We start from the raw sequence: 18667 nt of genomic DNA, 5'->3' as shown, positions 1-18667 counted from the left end.
CGCCAGTGTGTGGTCACGGGGGTGGGAGGTGCTCACCGCCAGTGTGTGGTCACGGGGGTGGGAGGTGCTCACTGTAAATGTGTGGTCACGGGGGTGGGAGGTGCTCACCGCCAGTGTGTGGTCACAAGTTTAAGGCGAAGGCAGTCGGCCTGGATGTGCGATTTTCTTCAGTAGTCATGGAGGAGAAGGGTTGGGCTCGCCCAGTTGGGTTTTCTAAGTGAATACAGTGGAGAGGGAGCGGGAGGCGAAAAAGCAGAGCCCTGTGTATAAGAGTGAAGTGTGACGGCGGGCGGCGAGACAGCCCGACGGGAGATCTCCTGAGGCGGGAGAGTCCCTGCAAGGCGAGTGAGCTGCAGGGCAGGAGGTGGAGCTCCACGGATGACTTTTGACGGGGGCCTTTCAGCCCTTTGCGGCTTCTCACGGTTGAGGACCCAGGGAATGTCCAGGACTGAAGGGTGTGCGCCCCTGTCTTCTACTATCGAAGCTTCAGGCTGTTTAGCCTCCGTTTCTCCAGAAATGCCAGTCAGATTGAATTTCCAGAAACGCACCTGGCACTAAGAGAATCTAGAAAACCAGGCTGAATGCAGATTAGAAAACGCCGAACGGAGCACTAGTCGAGCTGCAGCTTAGTGAATGACCGAGTAAAAGTGACAGGACTAAAAAGGTGAGAATAACAGGAGGTGAAAAGACAGGAGCCCGCCACAAGAAGGACTGAGGAACAGGGCAGCCCACGTTTTGAGAAGAATGGCTGTATTTCTAGAGTCGAAGAAAAGTGAAATCTGAGACTCGGGAAGCCCAACGTGGTTTGAGACGGCAAAATTACACCAAACCACACCGAGACGTGTCAGATGGTAACTGCTCTGCACCAAAAGAGACGGAAAGACACCGCTAACTCAGAGGGTAGGTCCCCGCGGGAGGCCTCTGGCGCGGCGAAGGGGCGGGGCCAGGCGGCTCCCAGCATGCCGCGCGCGCCCTCCGCGGGACTCCGGCTCCCGGCATGCCGCGCGCCAGCGCATGCGTGATGCGGCCTCGCGAGGCAGTGCCCCCTGGCGGCGGGTGGTGACCGCCGCGGGGGCGGAGCCGGAGGCGGGGGGTTGCGCTTGGTGACGGGAGGACGCGCGGCCGCCGCGCACTGGGCCGGCGGCGGCGGCGGCGGCGGCGGAGGACGCCGACAGCACGGGCTGCCGCGGCAGCAGCGGCGGAGCAGCAGAGAGGCCGGGGAGCGGCGGCCGGCTCACGCGCGTCGCGCGGGCCGGGATGAGGGACTGTGGCGGCGCGGCCCGCGCGCAGCCGGCCGGTGAGAGCGCGGGCAACGGGCGGTGGGCGGCGCGGGCCAGGAAGATGGCGGAGGGGCCGGCGCTGCGGTCCCCGTGTTCCTGGCCCAGCCTCGGCGGAGGCTCCAGGCCCGGCAGCGCAAGGAATCCAGGCCCGCGGCGACTGCAGCGGCGGGAGGGGCTGTGACTGGGCCGTGGAGGGAGGGGGCGTGGGTGTGCGGGGCCCGGCCGGGCGGGGGGCGCGGAGGCTCGAGGGGCCAAGGCCGCGCGGGGCCAGGTGCGCGCCGACGGGCCGGGCTGGGAGTCTGAGGGTGGGTGAGTGCGCGTGTGCCCGGCCCGAAGTGGGTGTGACTGTACCCTGTCCAGGGTGAGTTGTGTCCCTGCTCTAGGTGGTTGTGAGTGTGCCCGGCCCCAATGTGGGTGTGGGTGTGCCCCTGTCCAGAGTGAGTGTGCCCCTGTCCACGGTGGGTATGAGTGTGCCCGGCCCGAGGGGAGTGTGGGTGTGTCCGGCCCCAGCGGGGTGTGAGTGTGCTCCTGCCCGAGGGGGGTGTGAGTGTGCCCGGCCCTAGATGGGTGTGAGTGTGCCCCTGCCCGAGGGGGGTGTGAGGGGACCCCGCCCGTGGTGGGTGTGGGTGCACGTGTGCCCAGCCTGAGCTCGGGGCACCGGCCGCATTCCCGGGCGCCGTCGGAGTGGGGACAAGGTGGATGCCCGCCGGTCGGGGCTGGTGCCCGCGTCCTGAAGGGCGGCCCGGGTGCAGGGCTGCGGTGCGCTGCGGTTCAGCCTCGGGCTTTGTCCCCGGGGCGCAGGGAGCGGACATGGGCGTCTCCAGGTGGGGTCATGGCCGCCTGCGGGTGGGCTCTGCGGCCTCGCCTCTGCGGCAGGCGCGGGCTGGGGCTCCGGCGCTCGGAGCCTTCCCCTCCCGGTTGCCCCCCGAGCTGGAATTCCCTCGGTTGCTTCCCAGTTGCTGGAGTGCTGTGGGTGGAGGCGGCGTTCCGTGCCCAGGGCGGCGAGCGAGGCAGGCTGTGCATTTTGGGGCCCAGGACGGTTTTTATTTTAAAACGTGCAGCCGGCTCCTTGGCAGCTGTGGGTGTGTTCCGAGCCGCTTCCCACCAGCAGCTGCTGTGGGCGCTGCGCAGCTTCGGAAACGCAGCCGGGCCCCCTCCCCCTCAGTGCTGTACGGGTTTAACCAGACCTCCAGTGACCTCTGCTGAAAAACCTACAGTGGTGAGGCTTCTCGTGCGTCCTGGTACAACAATACGGAGATTTGTCTTTTGAAGCCAGTGAGGGGAATTGGACGCTGCGTCCTAGGTGCCCTCTATAGACAGCAGGTGGTTCCGTCGGCGGCGCCCGATCCACAAAGAGCAAGGTGCGATTCTCGCGCCGGGGGAGGGAAAGGCGATTTGATAGGAGGTGTGGCTGTAAATCGAGGAGACTCATTCCATAAACCGCCCTGGGCGCAGGCTCTGTAGCCATAAATGCTTGGAGTGAATGAATGGGGGTGGCGCCTCGCTCCCTGCACTTGATCTAGCCAGCTGTCTTCCTGAGAGGCAGGGGAGCAGAGTGGACAGGAGGGCGGGTTCTGGAGCCAGGCTGCCCGCCTCTGAGTCGCGACTCTTCTGTTTACTGGCTTTGTGGTCTTCGGCAAGGTCTCTGTGCCTTTGGCTTCTCATCTGTAAAATGGGAACACTAATAATATTGGCCTCATAGGGTTGCTGTGAGGACTCAGTGAATTAAGACTTGTGAAACACTTTGTTCGTGGCACACTGTGTTTTAGAAAGTTAGGAATGGTTATTACTGCCAAGATCTGGTGCTTCCGGGGTGCATGTGCTGGGTCAGTGGGTCTTCAGTTTCTCCAGCACTGCCAATGTAATGTAAACTGGAAGTTTACATTAAGCTGGAAGTCTGTGGCGCTGGTTTCTCACACAAGAAAGCTGAGGTCATATTTGGATGAACACATGTTTGTAAAGGTAAAAGAGAGACAAGCCTCACATACTTAGATGAATTATTATATAAGATTGTTTTAAGACGTTCTTAGAGAAAAATGGCCAGGTGCGGTGGCTCACGCCTGTAATGCCAGCACTTTGGGAAGCTGGGGTGAGCAGATCGCTTGAGGTCAGGAGTTCAAGATCAGCCTAACCAACATGGTGAAACCCCGTCTCTACTAAAAATACAAAAATTAGCTGGGTGTGGTGGCTCATGCCTGTAGTCCCAGCTACTTGGGAGGCTGAGACACAGAATCGCTTGAACCCAGGAGGCGGAGCTTGCAGTGAGCCGAGATTGTGCCACTGCACTCCAGCCTGGGCGACAGAGCGAGACTCTGTCTCAAAAAAAAAAAAAAAAAGAATATTTTATTTTATTTTATTTTTATTTTTAATTTTTGAGACAGAGTCTCGCTCTGTTACCCAGGCTGCAGTGCAGTGGCACAATCTCGGCTCACTGCAAGCTCTGCCTCCTGGGTTCACGCCATTCTCCTGCCTCAGCCTCCCGAGTAGCTGGGACTACAGGCTCCTGTCACCACGCCTGGCTAATTTTTTGTATTTTTAGTAGAGACGGGGTTTCACCATGTTAGCCAGGATAGTCTCGATCTCCTGACCTCATGATCCGCCCGCCTCAGCCTCCCAAAGTGCTGGCATTACAGGTGTGAGCCACCGCGCCCAGCCAGTTTTTGCTTGTTTTTGAGACAGGGTCTCACTCTGCTGGCCAGGCTGGAGTGCAGTGGTGCGATCATGGCTCACTGCAGCCTCGACCTCCTGGGCTCAAGGCATCCTCCCACCTTAGCCTCCCAAGTAGCTGGGACTACAGGTGTGTGTCACCACACCTGGCTAATTTTTTTGTTCGGTTTTGTTTGTAGAGATGTGTTTTGCCATGTCACCCAGATTGGTCTCAAACTCCTGAGCTCAAGTGATCCACTTGCCTTGGCTTCCCAAAGTATTGGGATTACAGGCATGAGTCACTGCGCCCAGCCTGCCATTGTTGTTATACTTCTCAGTATTATCCTTGCAACAGAAAAGATGATTTATTAAAATAAACATTAAGTGACAGGGAGGACATAACAGAAAGTGAGAAGGTGGAATCACCAGCAGTGTAACATTCTGCCTGCTAAGCTGTCGTGAGAACTAAGAATTTTTTTTTTTTTTTTTTTTTTGAGACAGAGTCTTGCTCTGTTGCCCAGGCTGGAGTGCAGTGGCGCAATCTCGGCTCACTGCAAGCTCCGCCTCCTGGGTTCACGCCATTCTCCTGCCTCAGCCTCCCGAGTAGCTGGGACTACAGGCACCTGCCACCGCGCCTGGCTAATTTTTTGTATTTTTAGTAGAGATGGGGTTTCACCGTGTTAGCCAGGATGGTCTCGATCTCCTGACCTCGTGATCCGCCCGCCTCAGCCTCCCAAAGTGCTTGGATTACAGGCGTGAGCCACCGCGCCCGGCCGAGAAGTAAGATTTAACTTGTTTCAGAACATAGTGGAAAGATTCCCCATATTTCTCAAGGAGATGGTCCTCCTCAAGTCTGGTCACCTCTTCCCTCTGTATCTTAGCTTTACCTTAGAAAATCGCATCTCATCACCTTTATATTGTGTGACACAAAGATTAGGGAAAACCCTTCCACCTTTAGTAGAGTGTTTTGAGATTTGTGACCTTTAAGGTGAGAATATTTAATGTTTAGATAGTGGTAACACAAATAGCCTAAGATAGATTTTTAAATGCCCATCCCAGCTTTGTCTCCTACCTCTCTGCTGGGATGGGCTGTGGAAGCTGCATGCTACATGGAGAGTTGGCATGTCCTTGAACAATTTATCAACAGTAGTTCAGAGAATGCAGCCTCCTGGTAGGCTTGTACTGGCTTCTTTGGTGCTGTTGAAAAAAAGTCTATGAAATACGCTCTTATATTGAAACACCTACTTCTACTAGCAAAGCCCCTCTGCTGTGCCTCTTCGTTGACTCAAGGTCCTGCGTCATAGACCTTATGCGATCCATCTCACAGTTAGCTTTGCAGGTGTCCTGTAAAGACACCACAAGGCATGGCTCAAAAGAGCAGACTCTGGTGTTCAGCCTGTGGAGCAGACTCCCTCTCAGAGCTGGACAGACTCGCTCGCAGAGCTGGACTACCCTGCCTGGCCTGTCTCCTGTCCCTTCTCGTTACCTTTCTTGCTTCAACAAGTGAAATCCTTACCCTCTGACACTGGCTGTCTCTGCTGCCACTGTGCTTGCCTCGTTGTGTCTTTCATCTGCCACTTAGACTTGTTCCCAAGTTTATCTGACAAGTCTTTGCTGTGTCCTGAGGTTGAGTCTGACCCTGACTTCCATACCCTGGCCACACTGTTTCCACCTGCTGTGGTCCTCCTCCTCAGCTGGTCTGCACGCCAACTCCTCTGCCACTTCTGCTGTGTTTGGTATCAAGACACCTGAGACCAGGATTTTGCAGGGGTAGTCTTCCCTAAAACTCATGTTGGTCACTGGTGCCTGCCATCCTGCTAACCCCCTGAAATGTGATGGTGACAAAGTAATTTTATTATCATACATCTGTGAGTTTTGTTAACATGAACTAGCACCCCCCTCCATGGATAATCTTGTTATGAAACTCGTACCAGTCTTTGACACAGTTCGTGTATTGTGAAAAGAGATTAGTGGCCGCTATTATGATCCATTGGGTGGAATTCTTCTTGGTGCAACATTTGGTGTGGCTTTCCCCTCCTTTTCTTTTGAGTTTTTGGATTTCTGTGGGAAAACCATAATATTTAGCATTAATAATTTTTTTTTCAATTTTTTATGCAAGTGTTTTCCAAGTATTGTTTTGTAGTTTTAAAGTCGAACATCTAATTTATGCTCAGTTGTACGTACATTGTAGTGCCAAAGACATGCTTTCAGGGAGCTTAAAAAGAAAAAATCTGCTACAGATATGAGTCCTTCTGTGATTAAAGGCCTAACCCGTGCTCCAGACCAGGGGTCAGTACACTGCAGCCCCCGGCAGACTCCTCTGCGTGTTTTTGTAAATGAGGTTTTATTCAACAGCCGCGCCTGCTTATTTCTGTATTTTCTGTATTGTCCATGGCCGCTCTGGCTGAACTGACTGCTTGTGCAGAGGCTGTGCGGCCCGCAAAGCCTAAACCCTTTGTTATCTGGGCCATTTACAGAAAAGTTTGCTTTAGAAGTTTAAAGGGGAGATAATTGCAGGGGGCTGCAGCAGTGAAGGGAGGCTTCAAGACGAGATGGTCTTCTAGCTGAACCGTACTCAGTGGGATATGAAGAGGGAAGAGTAGGGACATAGCACTGCAGACAGAAGTATTTTCACATTTTGGGAGCAAAGGTGAGAAGGTTGGTTATGTGTGGTTTCTAGCGGTTTGAAGGTTGTGTAAGGAATAATGGGAGATAAGGGTCATAATGAGAAGGTCTTTGAATTCCAGTTAAAGGCTTTAGATTTTAATTTTCTTTTTGTTTTTGAGATGGAGTCTTGCTCTGTCGTCCAGGCTGGAGTGCAGCAGCGCGACCTCGACTCACTGCAAGCTCCGCATCCTGGGTTCACGCCATTCTCCTGCCTCAGCCTCCCAAGTAGCTGGGACTACAGGTGCCTACCACCACGCCCGGCTAATTTTTTGTGTTTTTAGTAGACACGGGGTTTCACTGTGTTAGCCAGGATGGTCTCGATCTCCTGACCTTGTGATCCGCCCGCCTTGGCCTCCCAAAGTGCTGGGATTACAGGTGTGAGACACCGCGCCCGGCCTAGATTTTAATTTTCTAGCTAACCGGGAGCCACCGCAGGCAGCTTTGTGAGCAGGGGATGTCCTGATTAATGGTTTAGGGAGATTTATTTGGCAATGTTCTGTAGGATGGGTTGGTGAAGGAAGAAATCCAAATCCAGGAGTTTACTGGACAGCTTTCTCCAGAGCGAGTTGCAGTAGCAACCCCAGCACTGCAGCGCTCACAGCAGCAGAGGCTGATTCCTGCCCGCGTTTCGTTTGCTTGTGACTCTTTTCCAAGAGTCTTCATTTCCAGACTCAGGACCAGGCCTTATGTGGCACATGCTGTTTTTATGGCAAGAGAGTGGCAGAAACCTAGTGTCTTTTCCAGCACCATCCTGGACTGGCATCTCAGGGTCCATGGACCAAAGCAGGGTGTGATGCACAGCCTTCCTATGGGGAAGGGTGAGCCCCTGCTCGGACGCTGTGCTGAATAGAGCTAAGGAGCCCGTACCTGCTGTCTGGGCCCTCTCACCATGACTGAAGGTGCAGCTGGATGTCTCCCCTCAGCTGCAGATGCTGGACGCAGGAACCGGCCACCATGCACAAGAGCCCCTGAGGCGGCTCAGACTCAGCACCCACATTCACTTCTGGCGTCAACCCTTTGGGGCTTTGGGACCTTCACCTGCTTGGCCACCACCTAGAAGTTTGGCGTGCTGGGTCCTCCTCTCAGCTGCCATGTGGCGCGGCTCTGGGTCCTCTTGCCAGTTCCCCTGAACAGTGATCAGAACCCCTGCCTGAGTGGGACCTGCACCATGTCCCTCCTGCACTAGGCTGTACCTCCTGGGGCTCTCCTGCCCCAGCCTTGAGCCGCTCCCCTGTCTCTGCCACATAGCTGCTCAGATGATATAAACAGGGCAGTGATCTCCCCAGGGGTGATTCTGACACCACTCCCCGCCCTCCTGCCACATTTGGCAATATTTGGAGACATTTTTGGTTGTCCCAACTAGGAGGGGATGGCCAAGGATTTGTGGAGGCCAGGGATGCTGTTGAAATCCTACAGTGCACAGGATGGCGCCAGGCTCAGAGCGTCTAGGCGAGTGACTCTGCTGCCTGGCTCTCCTCCCTGGCTCCCCAGTGCCTCCTGGACCATGCTCCACAGCGCTTCGTGACCCCAACCTACTCTGCTCTCCAGAAAAACTGCCATGTGGTCATGGGCCAAGTCTTTCTTGGTGTCCCTCCTTCCAAAACTAAGCCAAGCTCACTGGTTCCTTCAGCCCTTTGACTCAGACTCAGGTAAGGTCCGTGGGAGCGCCTCCTGGACCACTGCCTTGTCCTCAGGTGCTCCACCCCCTCTCGTAGTGCTCTAGGTGGTGCTTTTGCTCACTGCACAATCACATAATATTTTCTCCCCTCTAGACTGGGAAGTCCTTGAGGGCAACAGATACATTTGTATTTTCTTTTTTTTAGAGAGAGAGAGTCAGGGTGGGTTGCCCAGGCTGGAGTGCAGTGGTATGATCACAGCTCACTGCAGCCTCCATCTCCTGGGCTCAAGTGATCGTCCCACCTCGGCCTCCGAAAGTGCCAGGATTGTAGACATGAGCCATGGCACTTGGCTGTTTGTGTTCTGAATGTCTTGCTGCAGATTGCAACATTTTCTTTGAGCACTGGCTTCAGTAAAGATGATTGGGTTTAGGATGGGGAGATGCCCTCAGAGAATGGCTGGCGCAGCAGGGGGAGGGACTCGTTGACACATTTCCCACGTCAGCTGCTTCCATCTTCCTGGGCCTCTCTTGTAACTTGCTTTCCTAAGTGTAAATGTCTTGATTCTCACAGCTTCTCTTTATTTTTGCTTCCTAGAAAGTTTCAATTTTGTTTAACATTTTTGAGCAGATAATATACGTGGTTCAAAAGTACAAAGGGAGCTCAGTGAAGCCTCCTAGTCTCTACCCTGGAACCTGGTTCCCCTGGAAGCTTTGCTGGACCAGCTTCTTGTGTATCCTTCTAGAGATACTTTGTAACTTTGCAAGCAAACAAGTGTATGTATTCTTTTTTTTCCTTACCCTTTTCTTTTTAAAAAGTTTCTGAACCTTGCCTTTTTCAACTATGTTTGAGAGATCTTTCCATATCAGTACATTTTCCAGTATATTCTTTCCATGGCTGCACTGTATTTGGCTGTATGGAGGTGCTGTGGAATTTTCGTGCAGTTACCAGCAAGGCTATAGGCACAGTCTTGTGCAAATGTACCTGTAGGACCCATCCTAGAAATAGCATCTCTTTCTTCAGTCACTGTTTATTCCATCACATCAGGGTTTGCTCTTGTCTCTTAGTGTCTTTATTTCTGCACTTCCTTTGGTCATTTATTTCTCCTAATTATCTCATCTCTCTATATTTTAAATAATATAGTAGGTCAAATTAAATGAGTGTCTCAGTTGGAAACTGGTTTACCTTTTGTGTGTTCTTTTGGTTGAGTGACTGGAAATATACACATCCACGCAGAAGCTTCTCCATGAGTGTTCACAACAGCCAGAAAGTGGAGACAACCTAAATGTCCATCAACGGATGAACGGATAAACACAATGTGGTCCATTCCTGCAATGGAATATTATTTGGCAATAAAAGGAAGTGAGTTACTGATTCATGTTATAACGTGTGTGAACCTTAAAAATATGCAGGCCAGGCACGGTGGCTCAGGTCTCTAATCCCAGCACTTTGGGAGGCCGAGGCGGGCGGATCATGAGGTCAAGAGATTGAGACCATCCTGACCAACATGGTGAAACCCTGTCTATACTAAAAGTACAGAAATTAGCTGGGCGTGGAGGTGAGAGGTGACAACGTGCTAGCAGCCCTCGCTTGCTCTCGGCGCCTCCTCGGCGTCCGCTCTGGCCATGCTGGAGGAGCCCTTCAGCCAGCTCCTGCGCTGTGGGGGCCTCTCTCTGGGGCTGGCTGAGGCCAGAGCCGGCTCCCTCTGCTCGCAGGGAGGTGTGGAGGGAGAGGCGTGGGCGGGAGCCGGTGCTGTGGCTGGCGCCTGCTGGGCTTGATCTGGGAGGAGCTTCCTCTGGGCTGCCGGAATGCCGGGCTAGCCCACCATTGAGAGGTGAAGCCGGCTGGGCTTCTGGGTCGGGTGGGGACTTGGAGAACTTTTCTGTCTAGCTAAAGGTTTGTAAACACACCAATCAGCACTCTGTGTCTAGCTCAAGGTTTGTAAACGCACCAGTCAGCAGCACCCTGTGTCTAGCTCAAGGTTTGTAAACGCACCAATCAGTGCTCTGTGTCTAGCTAATCTAGTGGGGACTTGGAGAACTTTTGTGTCTAGCTAAAGTATTGTAAATGCACCAATCAGCACTCTGTGTTTAGCTGAAGGTTTGTAAACATACTAATCAGCACCCTGTCAAAACGGACCAATCAACTCTCCGTAAAATGGGCCAATCAGCTCTCTGTAAAATGGACCAATCAGTGGGATGTGGGTGGAGCCAGATAAGGGAATAAAAGCAGGCCACCCAAGCCAGCAGCGGCAACACGCTGGGGTCCCCTTCCATGCTGTGGAAGCTTTGTTCTTTTGCTCTTTGCACTAAATCTTGCTGGTGCTCACTCTTTGGGTCCACGCCACCTTTATGAGCTGTGACACTCACCGCGAAGGTCTGCAGCTTCACTCCTGAAGCCAGCAAGACCAGGAACCCACCGGAGGGAACGAACAACTCCAGATGCACTGCCTTTAAGAACTGTAATACTGGCCACGAAGGTTTGCAGCTTCACTCCTGAGGCCAGCGAGACCACGAACCCACCAGAAGGAACGAACAACTCCAGATGCACCATCTTTAAGAGCTGTAACACTAACCACGAAGGTCTGCAGCTTCACTCCTGAGGCCAGCGAGACCACGAACCCACCGGAAGGAATGAACAACTCCAGACGCACCATCTTTAAGAGCTGTAACACTGACCACGAAGGTCTGCAGTTTCATTCCTGAAGTCAGCAAGACCACGAGCCCACCAGAAGGAACAAACTCCAGACACACCATCTTTAAGAGCTGTAACACTCACCGTGAGGGTCCGTGGCTTCATTCTTGAAGTCAGCAAGACCAAGAACCCACCAATTCTGGACACAGTGGCGTACCGGGAGGCAGAGGTTGCAGTTAGCCGAGATCATGCCACTGCGACACTAGCCTGGCGACAGAGTAAGACTCTGTCTCAAAAAAAAAAAAATGCTAAGTGAAAGAAGCTGGAAACATACTGTATGATTCTAATGGCATTGGTGGCTTATCTGGAGTGGCTGCTGCCATGACTCTGGTTGTAGCTGGGGAGGCTTGGGGCTGCGTGGTCCATGGAGCTGGTGGGAACTGGGAACAGGCAGGAGCTGCACCCCCTTCCAAGTTGGAGGGGTGGGAGCCTGGCCCTCCTGGGCACAGCTGCAGCTGCCCAGCTGTGGCTATGGACCCAGACATCCCTGCTGTCTCGGGGACTCAGGAAGCCCCCCTTCCCCTGCAGACTCAGAAGCAGGCCAGCCTCCTCCTGCTACCTGGCCTCTCCCTGCTCCTGGTCCCCACGTCAATTTTGGAACAAAGTTGAGGCTGAGCCCAGGCACTGTTGCAACCTGGCCAGGTGTGCATGCACTTGGGGCAAAACTGACATGCCAGCCCCCTGCCTTCTCGGCCGCCTTCGGACTTTGAGTGCCGACGAGCGAACACAGGAGGGAGCCCGAGGAGGGGCTGAGGGCAGCTTGGTGCAGGCCTGCAGGAGCCCCTCAGCACAAATAGCCTGGGCACCATGGACGGCAGGTTGATGGTAGCAGGAGGCAGACAGGCTCCTGGGTGGAAAGGGGCAGGTCCCTGGTGAAGCCCCATATTCAAGTCAGGGACAGCCTGAAGCCTGGGGGCTGGGCTGCCAGTTCCATGGACCAGAGTAAGAGTTTATGGTGCTTTTTCTGGGCCTGCCCATGGCCACCCGTGAACCATTCAGCACATACTTTCTCCCCTCTGAAGCCCATAAAAACCCTGGACTCAGCCAGACTCAGGCAAACAACAGGACAGCCTGCCTGCAGATAGGATAGGAGCTAACCAGTCCAAGTCTCCTCTCTGCTGAGACCTGAACAGTCATCAGGACAACCCGTATGCAGAAAGGAGCTACCCACTGTGGGTCTCCCTAGAGCTGTTCTGTCGCACAGTGAAGCTCCTCTCCACCTCGCTCACTCTCCAGTTGTTCACGTACCTCATTCTTCCTGGACATGTGACAGGAACTTGGGACCTGCTGAATGGCGGGACTAAATGAGCTGCAACACAAACAGGGCTGAAACACACACTCCCCCCGACCACCGCCCCCCACCACTCACCACGTTGCAGGTAATGAAAAGGAGAGAAGAGCTGCAGCCCTTTGGGGAGCCCAGACCTAGGGTCTCCTCGAGCCAGGGCTGTGACACCCTCTTTGGGGTTCTGTGGTTCCTGGCATCTCCAAGCTTCTGGATGCCACTGCATTCCCCTCATCCAGATGCAGGTGCCCACAGTGGAAGCCACGTGCAGTACATCTGGTCAAGCCGCAGCCTCGCACAGAGCTGGCACCTGGAGCAGCCTGCCCTGCTGCAGCCGGCATGCCTGGCTATGCACGGTGGCCTGACCCTGTGCTTGCTTGCCCACACACCCCTTGCCACTTTGCACCTGGCTTGCACTTGGCAGGTGTGCGATCTGGGCCGGTAGTGCGAGCTGAGCGCAGCCTGCCCGCCTGAGTGGGCGGAACGATCCCATTGGGCATGAGCAATACTCAGGCAGAAGGCACCACTGGCCACAGCAGTTTCTGGCTGGTGAAGCGACACCCCAAGGATCTCATGACAATTCTGTTTATGTGAAGTGTCCAGAAGAAGTGAATCTGTAGAGATAGAAAGTAGATTAGTGGTTGCCAAGGGCTAGGGGATGACAGCCAAGAGGTATGGAATTTCTTTTAGCATAATGAAAATACTCTAAAATTGACTGGTGGAGGTTGCACATATCTGTGAATATACTAAAAATAACCTAAAATCATATACTTTAATTGGATGAATTGTATGTAATGTGAATTCTATCTCAATGAAGCTGTTAAAAACAGGAGTGACTAGGATTTTTCAGAAGAGAACATTCCAAGGTGAGAGTCAGAAGGCTGCATGCCCGCAGAGGGCCTTGGTGCAGGTGTGTTCTTGGGGGCTGTGGCAAGGCGATGAGTCCCTGATCAGTTTCTTTTCTTTCTTCCTCTTTTTTTTTTTTTTTTGAGACAGGTTCTCAATCTATCACCCAGGCTAGGGGGCAGTGGCATGATCTCTGCTCACTATATCTTTGACCTCCTGGGCTCAAGCGATCCTCCTGCCTCAGCCTCCCAAGTAGCTGGAACAATAGGTGCATGTCACCATGCCCAGCTAATTTTTGTAATTTTTGTAGAGGCAGGATTTCACCCTGTTACCCAGACAGGTTTTGAACTCTTGGGCTCAAGTGATCCTCCCGCTTCTGCCTCCCAGAGTGCTGGGATTACAGGCATGAACCACTGTGCCTGGCCCCTAATCAGCGTCAACTTTCAGGTGGTAGCAGATGCTACACTGGTCTCCGTGCAGAAGACTTGAGTTAAACATTGACTTAATCGCTGCCTGTGTGATTGAGCACAGATAAGTCAGTTAAACACTCGAGCTCTCATCTGCAGATAAGATGCTTGTCCTGCTTATTTGTTCAAGGTTGTTGTGAAGCTGAAGAATGGCTGAGTCTCAGTGGGTTCTGTAAATTACTGTTATTTGTGTATAATAGGAGCTTTAAAAATTAATTTCAACTCTTGCAGGCTGGTCTAAGCGCACACAGAGCACAGTTGATGGCGGTGTAGACAGATGTGAGGCGTGGGAGCACTGCTGTCTCCCCAGCTCCTGGCAGCCAGGGTGCTGGACACAGGGTCCAGAACCCCTTGTCTGGCCAACAGTGTTTGAGTCTATTTTCCTTTCTTGCCATGCTCCTTTCATCTTTCCTGCTTTTTCTCTTGATTATTACTTTAAACTACTAGAGGCCCCAACACTATCCCGACAGAGTGGCCGATGCTTCCTTCATGGGTTGAGTTTACTGTTAGCCTTGAGATACTCCTAGTGGTTTTCTGTTACAGTCCCTTCAAGCATTCCCTGGGATCACAGCGGTGGCCAGCATGTTCCTCCTGCCACTCAGAGCTGTGCTGAAGCCTCTGCAGTATAAGTTTTCCCGGAATCTGACTGCCTGCTGCATGTGTGGCTGATAAAGGGGAGCAGCTTCTGAAACTCTAGGTGCTGTTTCTATTTAATTGCAGTTGTGTTGACCTTTTATTTTCTATTCAGAATTCAGGCGTGCTGTGGAAATTCCCACATGTGGGAGGGGGTAGTGCCGTGACGTCCCTGAGACCCTCGTTTACAGCATGTGCTGGAATCACAGACGGCGTCCAGGAACAGTGTGGGGCTTTCTGCCCAAGGCCACTGGGGCCCAGGATGAGCCTCACTTGGGCAGAGCCTGTCTCCGTTGCTCTGGCAGGGCTCTCACACCTGGTCTTGTGTTTGCCAGGCCCACCCACACTCATCTCGCCCCTGTCTTTACTGTTGCCTGTATGTGCCAGCCACTTGCCAGTCAGATACCCCTGACAGGGAGGAGACAGACCAGGCCTCTGGTGGGGGACACGGGAGTGAGTTGTGCTAACATCCTGTGGACAGCAGAGGTGGCCGTGTGCCTGGGGTCGTAGGGAGAACCCTAGGGTGGCTGGCCGGGAGGGCGTGGAGTTCAGGTAGGCTTTCTGGAGAAGGGGTGTCTTGTCTGGAAAGGAGGAGTATCAGCAGCTGAGCCTTGGGCCATTCACCAGGCACAGAAAGAGCGCCTCAGGCGGGAGGGATGTGCGGCCGGAGCCGGCAGCTCTGTGACTGGAGTGTTGGCGAGAGCCCAGGTGAGCAGGCATCCGGGGGTCAGGGAGCAGGTGGGAGGGTGGTGTTTGCAGCGTGTAGAGTGACACTGTCTCCTGAAGGGGAGCACTTCTCAGCTTGAGCCCCACCTTTGGAGTCAGCATGCAGTTAGGAAGAGTGAAAGGGTTGGCAATAGCTTCTTTCTAACTCCAGCTTTATTCGTTCATTTCTTTTGCGGAAAACATCAGAACTTACGTGAAGTTATTATCCACCCTTGACCCATTCTGATGTATTTTAAATGGTAAGTCATTTGCAGAATCTGCCTGTTGGTGACCCTGTGCCCCTGGCTGGGAGATGCTGCAGGGCAGAGACTCTTGTCAGTGACCCGCAGAGCCTGGCATGGGTGAGACACCCAACATAGGCCTCATTCCACAGAGAGAACTGACATTAGGATTTACAAACTGGAATTAATTAGCATGTGCTTGGTATGTGAAGGGCCCTAGTTGGGTATTGGGAGAGGCTTGGCGGCCCTGAGGCTTGGCAGCACTGTGTGTCCTGAGTGTGAGCACATGTGTGTGGTGGGGGTCTCTGGTGTGGGAGGAGGGAGCAGCAGCAGGCAGCGTCATCAGAGCTGGATTAGGTGGTCGTGCCTTTCTGGTCATCCATTCCATGGATAACTGAGTGCCGGTCAGTGGTGCTGGGGGCTGGCAGTGCAGGGGTAAAGCGTTTGTCTCTTGAAGCTCAGAGTCTAGTGCAGGGAACAGATACACACAGTTGGCAACTGCGGTGTGTGGTCTGAAGGACGGGGATGAGGCTGTGGCAGCAAATCTAGCATGCTTCATTTAGATGAGGAGCTCAGGGCAAGCCTCCAGGAGGGAGATTGAGTCTGGGGCCTGCAGGAGAAGATGGTGGGGATCGGGGATCAGCTCATGTGGCAGCCCTGGGGTAGCAGGACCGGATGGCAGGAGCCCAGGGAGCCTGGAGCAGGGCGGGAGGCGGGACAAGTGAGGCGGCCAGCCAGACTGCACCAAGAGCCCACCCAAAATAGTCTTCTTGAAGCCTCGCCCAGGCTTTTGTGTCCGGAGCACATCAAGGAGACTGACAGGAAATACAGAAATGGTTGAACCACCTGTGGTTTAGGTGAATGATAGTGGGGCTGAGGCTGAGGGGAGATGGCAGAGGTGTGGGATCCAGAGGCTCGATGGCCCGGTGGGGAGGGTGATGGAGCAGTGTGGTGAACCCGGGCACAGCCTCCTGGTCCCAGGCCCTGATCCTGCTTCCCGATACGCTCTAGCATGCGTCCGAGCTCTGTTGCTTTTTACAGCCGCCTGGTCCCAGGCCGTGATCCTGCTTCCCGGTACACTCTAGCATGCGTCCAAGCTCTGTTGCTTTTTACAGCCGCCTGGTCCCAGGCACTGATCCTGCTTCCCGGTACGCTCTAGCATGCGTCCGAGCTCTGTTGCTTTTTATTGCTGAGGGACGTTCCGCTGTACAGGTCAACCCCGTTTCCTTTAGACTTTCATCCATTGCTGGGCATTTGAGTTGTTTCCATATTTGACTGTTATGAATATTTGTGTAGTTGCTGGGTCATATGGTAATTCTGTGTTTACTTTTGAGGAAATGCCAAACTGTTTTCCAAAGCAGCTGCCCCGTCCTACGTTTCCACAGCGATACATAAGGTTCCAATGTTTCCACATCCTTGACAATACTTGTGATTGTTCATCCTTCTGATTAAAGCCATCTCAGTGGATGTGAAGTGACATCTCAGTGATTTTTATTTGTATTTCCCCAATGGCTAATGATGTTGAACATCTTTTCTTGTGTTTGTTGACCATTTGTCCATCATCTTTGCAGAAATGTCTATTCATATCCTGTCCCATTTTTCAAATGGGCTACTTATCCTTTATGACTGAGTTATGTGTTTTTTGTATATTCTGTATACAAGTGCCGGATCAGATATATACAATTTACAAATGTGTTCTTCCATTCTGTGGGTTATTTTTTCTTTTTTTCTTTATTTTTTGCAGTACATAAGGCCTTGGAATTTTTATCTTACTTTTTTTTTTTTTTTTGGAGACAGAGTCTCGCTCTATCATCCAGGCTGGAGTGCAGTGATGTGATCTTGGCTCACTGCAAGCTCCATCTCCTGGGTTCACGCCATTCTCCTGCCTCAGCCTCCTGAATAGCTGGGACTACAGGCGCCTGCCACCACACCCAGCTAATTTTCTGTATTTTTAGTAGAGATGGGGTTTCACTGTGTTAGCCAGGATGGTCTAAAATCTCCTGACCTCGTGATCCACCCGCCTTGGCCTCCCAAAGTGCTGGGATTACAGGCGTGAGCCACCACGCCTGGCTGGAATTTTTATCCTTGATGGTATCATTTGAAGCACAAAAGTTTTTAATTTTGATAGAAATAATTGTTGTTGTCATTGTTGTTGCTGCTTGTACTTTGATATTATAGCTAAGAAATCATTGCTTAACCCAACATCATAAAGATTTACTACTGGCTGGGCATGGTGGCTCATGCCTGTAATCCCAGCACTTTGGGAGGCCAAGGTGGGTGGATCACGAGGTCAGGAGATCGAGACCAGCCTGGCCAATATGGTAAAACCCTGTCTCTACTAAAAAATGCAAAAATTAGCCCAGTATGGTGGCACACACCTATAGTCCCAGCTACTCAGGAGGCTGAGGCAGGAGAATCACTTGAACCCGGGAGGCAGAGTTTGCAGTGAACCGAGATTGCACCACTGCACTCCAGCCTAGGTGACAGAGTGAGACTGTGTTTAAAATATATATATATATATATATTTATTTATTTATTTATTCATTCCTGCTCAGGTGCAGTGGCTTGTGCCTGTATTCCCAGCACTTTGTGAGGCCTAGATGGGAAGATCACTTGAGGCCAGGAGTTCGAGGCTAGGAGTTCAAGACCAGCCTGGGCAACATAGCGAGATCCCATCTCTACAAAAAATAGAATTAGCCAGGTGTGGTGCACACCTGTAGCCTTAGCTCCTTGGGAAGCTAAGGCAGGAGGATTGCTTGAATCCAGAAGTTTGATGCTGCATCAGCTGTGGAAGCCCCACTGTACTCCAGCCAGGGTAACAGAGCAAGACCCTGTCTCAAATTAAAAAAAAAAAAAAAAGATTTACTCGTGTGTTTTCTTCTAAGTTTTATAGTTTTGGACTTACCTGTACATTTCTATATTAAAAAAAAATTTTTTTTTCTTAGAGTCTTACTATGTTGCCCAGGCTGATCTTGAACTTCTGGCCTCAAGCAACCATCCCACCTCACCCTCCCAAAGTGTTGGGATTATCGGCATGAGCCACTGTGCCTGGCTTACATTTCTATTTTTTATACATTGCTTTATATCATTTTGATATACATTTAGGTGTTTGATCCCTTTTGAGTTAATTTTGTTCATGTGTGAGGTAAGGTCCTGTTTTGCTTTTTTAACACAGTCGCTTGGCACCATGTGTTGGAGAGATTGTTCTTTCTTTCTGTCATTGAAATGTCTTGGCACCTTTGTCAAAAATTACTTGATCATAAATTTGAGGGTTTATTTCTGAACTCAACTCTGTGCTGTTGTCCTGTGTGTCTGTCCTCATGCCCGTGCCACACTGTCTTAATTATGGTAGCTTTGTGAGAAATTTCAAGTCAGAAGGTGTATCCCATTTTGTTCTTTTTCAAGATTGTTTTGGCTATCCTGGTGGATCCCTTGAATTTCCATATGAACTTCAGCCTGTCAGTTTCCTCAAAAAAGCAAGCTCGTTTTTTTTCAGCAAGCTTGACTTTGATAAGGATCTATTAACTTCTGTTGATCAGTGTGGAGTGTTCTGCCATCTTACTAATGTTGTCTTTCATTTCATGAA

The 18667-nt window shown here is 52.2% G+C and overlaps 1 protein-coding gene across 2 annotated transcripts in view; it reads left to right on the top strand.

Annotated features, from left to right (window-relative positions):
- The first annotated feature begins 1119 nt into the window (after positions 1 to 1119).
- The window catches only part of ARHGAP39 (Rho GTPase activating protein 39), a 150004-nt gene continuing 132456 nt past the window's right edge, over positions 1120 to 18667 (top strand). Inside the window, exon 1 of one of the 2 annotated variants that reach the window (XM_034966940.4) lies at positions 1120 to 1297. The gene's annotated coding sequence lies outside the window, so the exon portion shown is untranslated. The remainder of the gene's footprint in view (positions 1298 to 18667) is intronic. The other variant, XM_034966942.4, reaches the window with a different exon arrangement.

Source organism: Pan paniscus, chromosome 7, assembly GCF_029289425.2.
Source record: "Pan paniscus chromosome 7, NHGRI_mPanPan1-v2.0_pri, whole genome shotgun sequence".
NCBI classification, from domain to species: Eukaryota; Metazoa; Chordata; class Mammalia; order Primates; family Hominidae; genus Pan; species Pan paniscus.
This window is presented reverse-complemented; position numbering and strand designations above follow the sequence as displayed.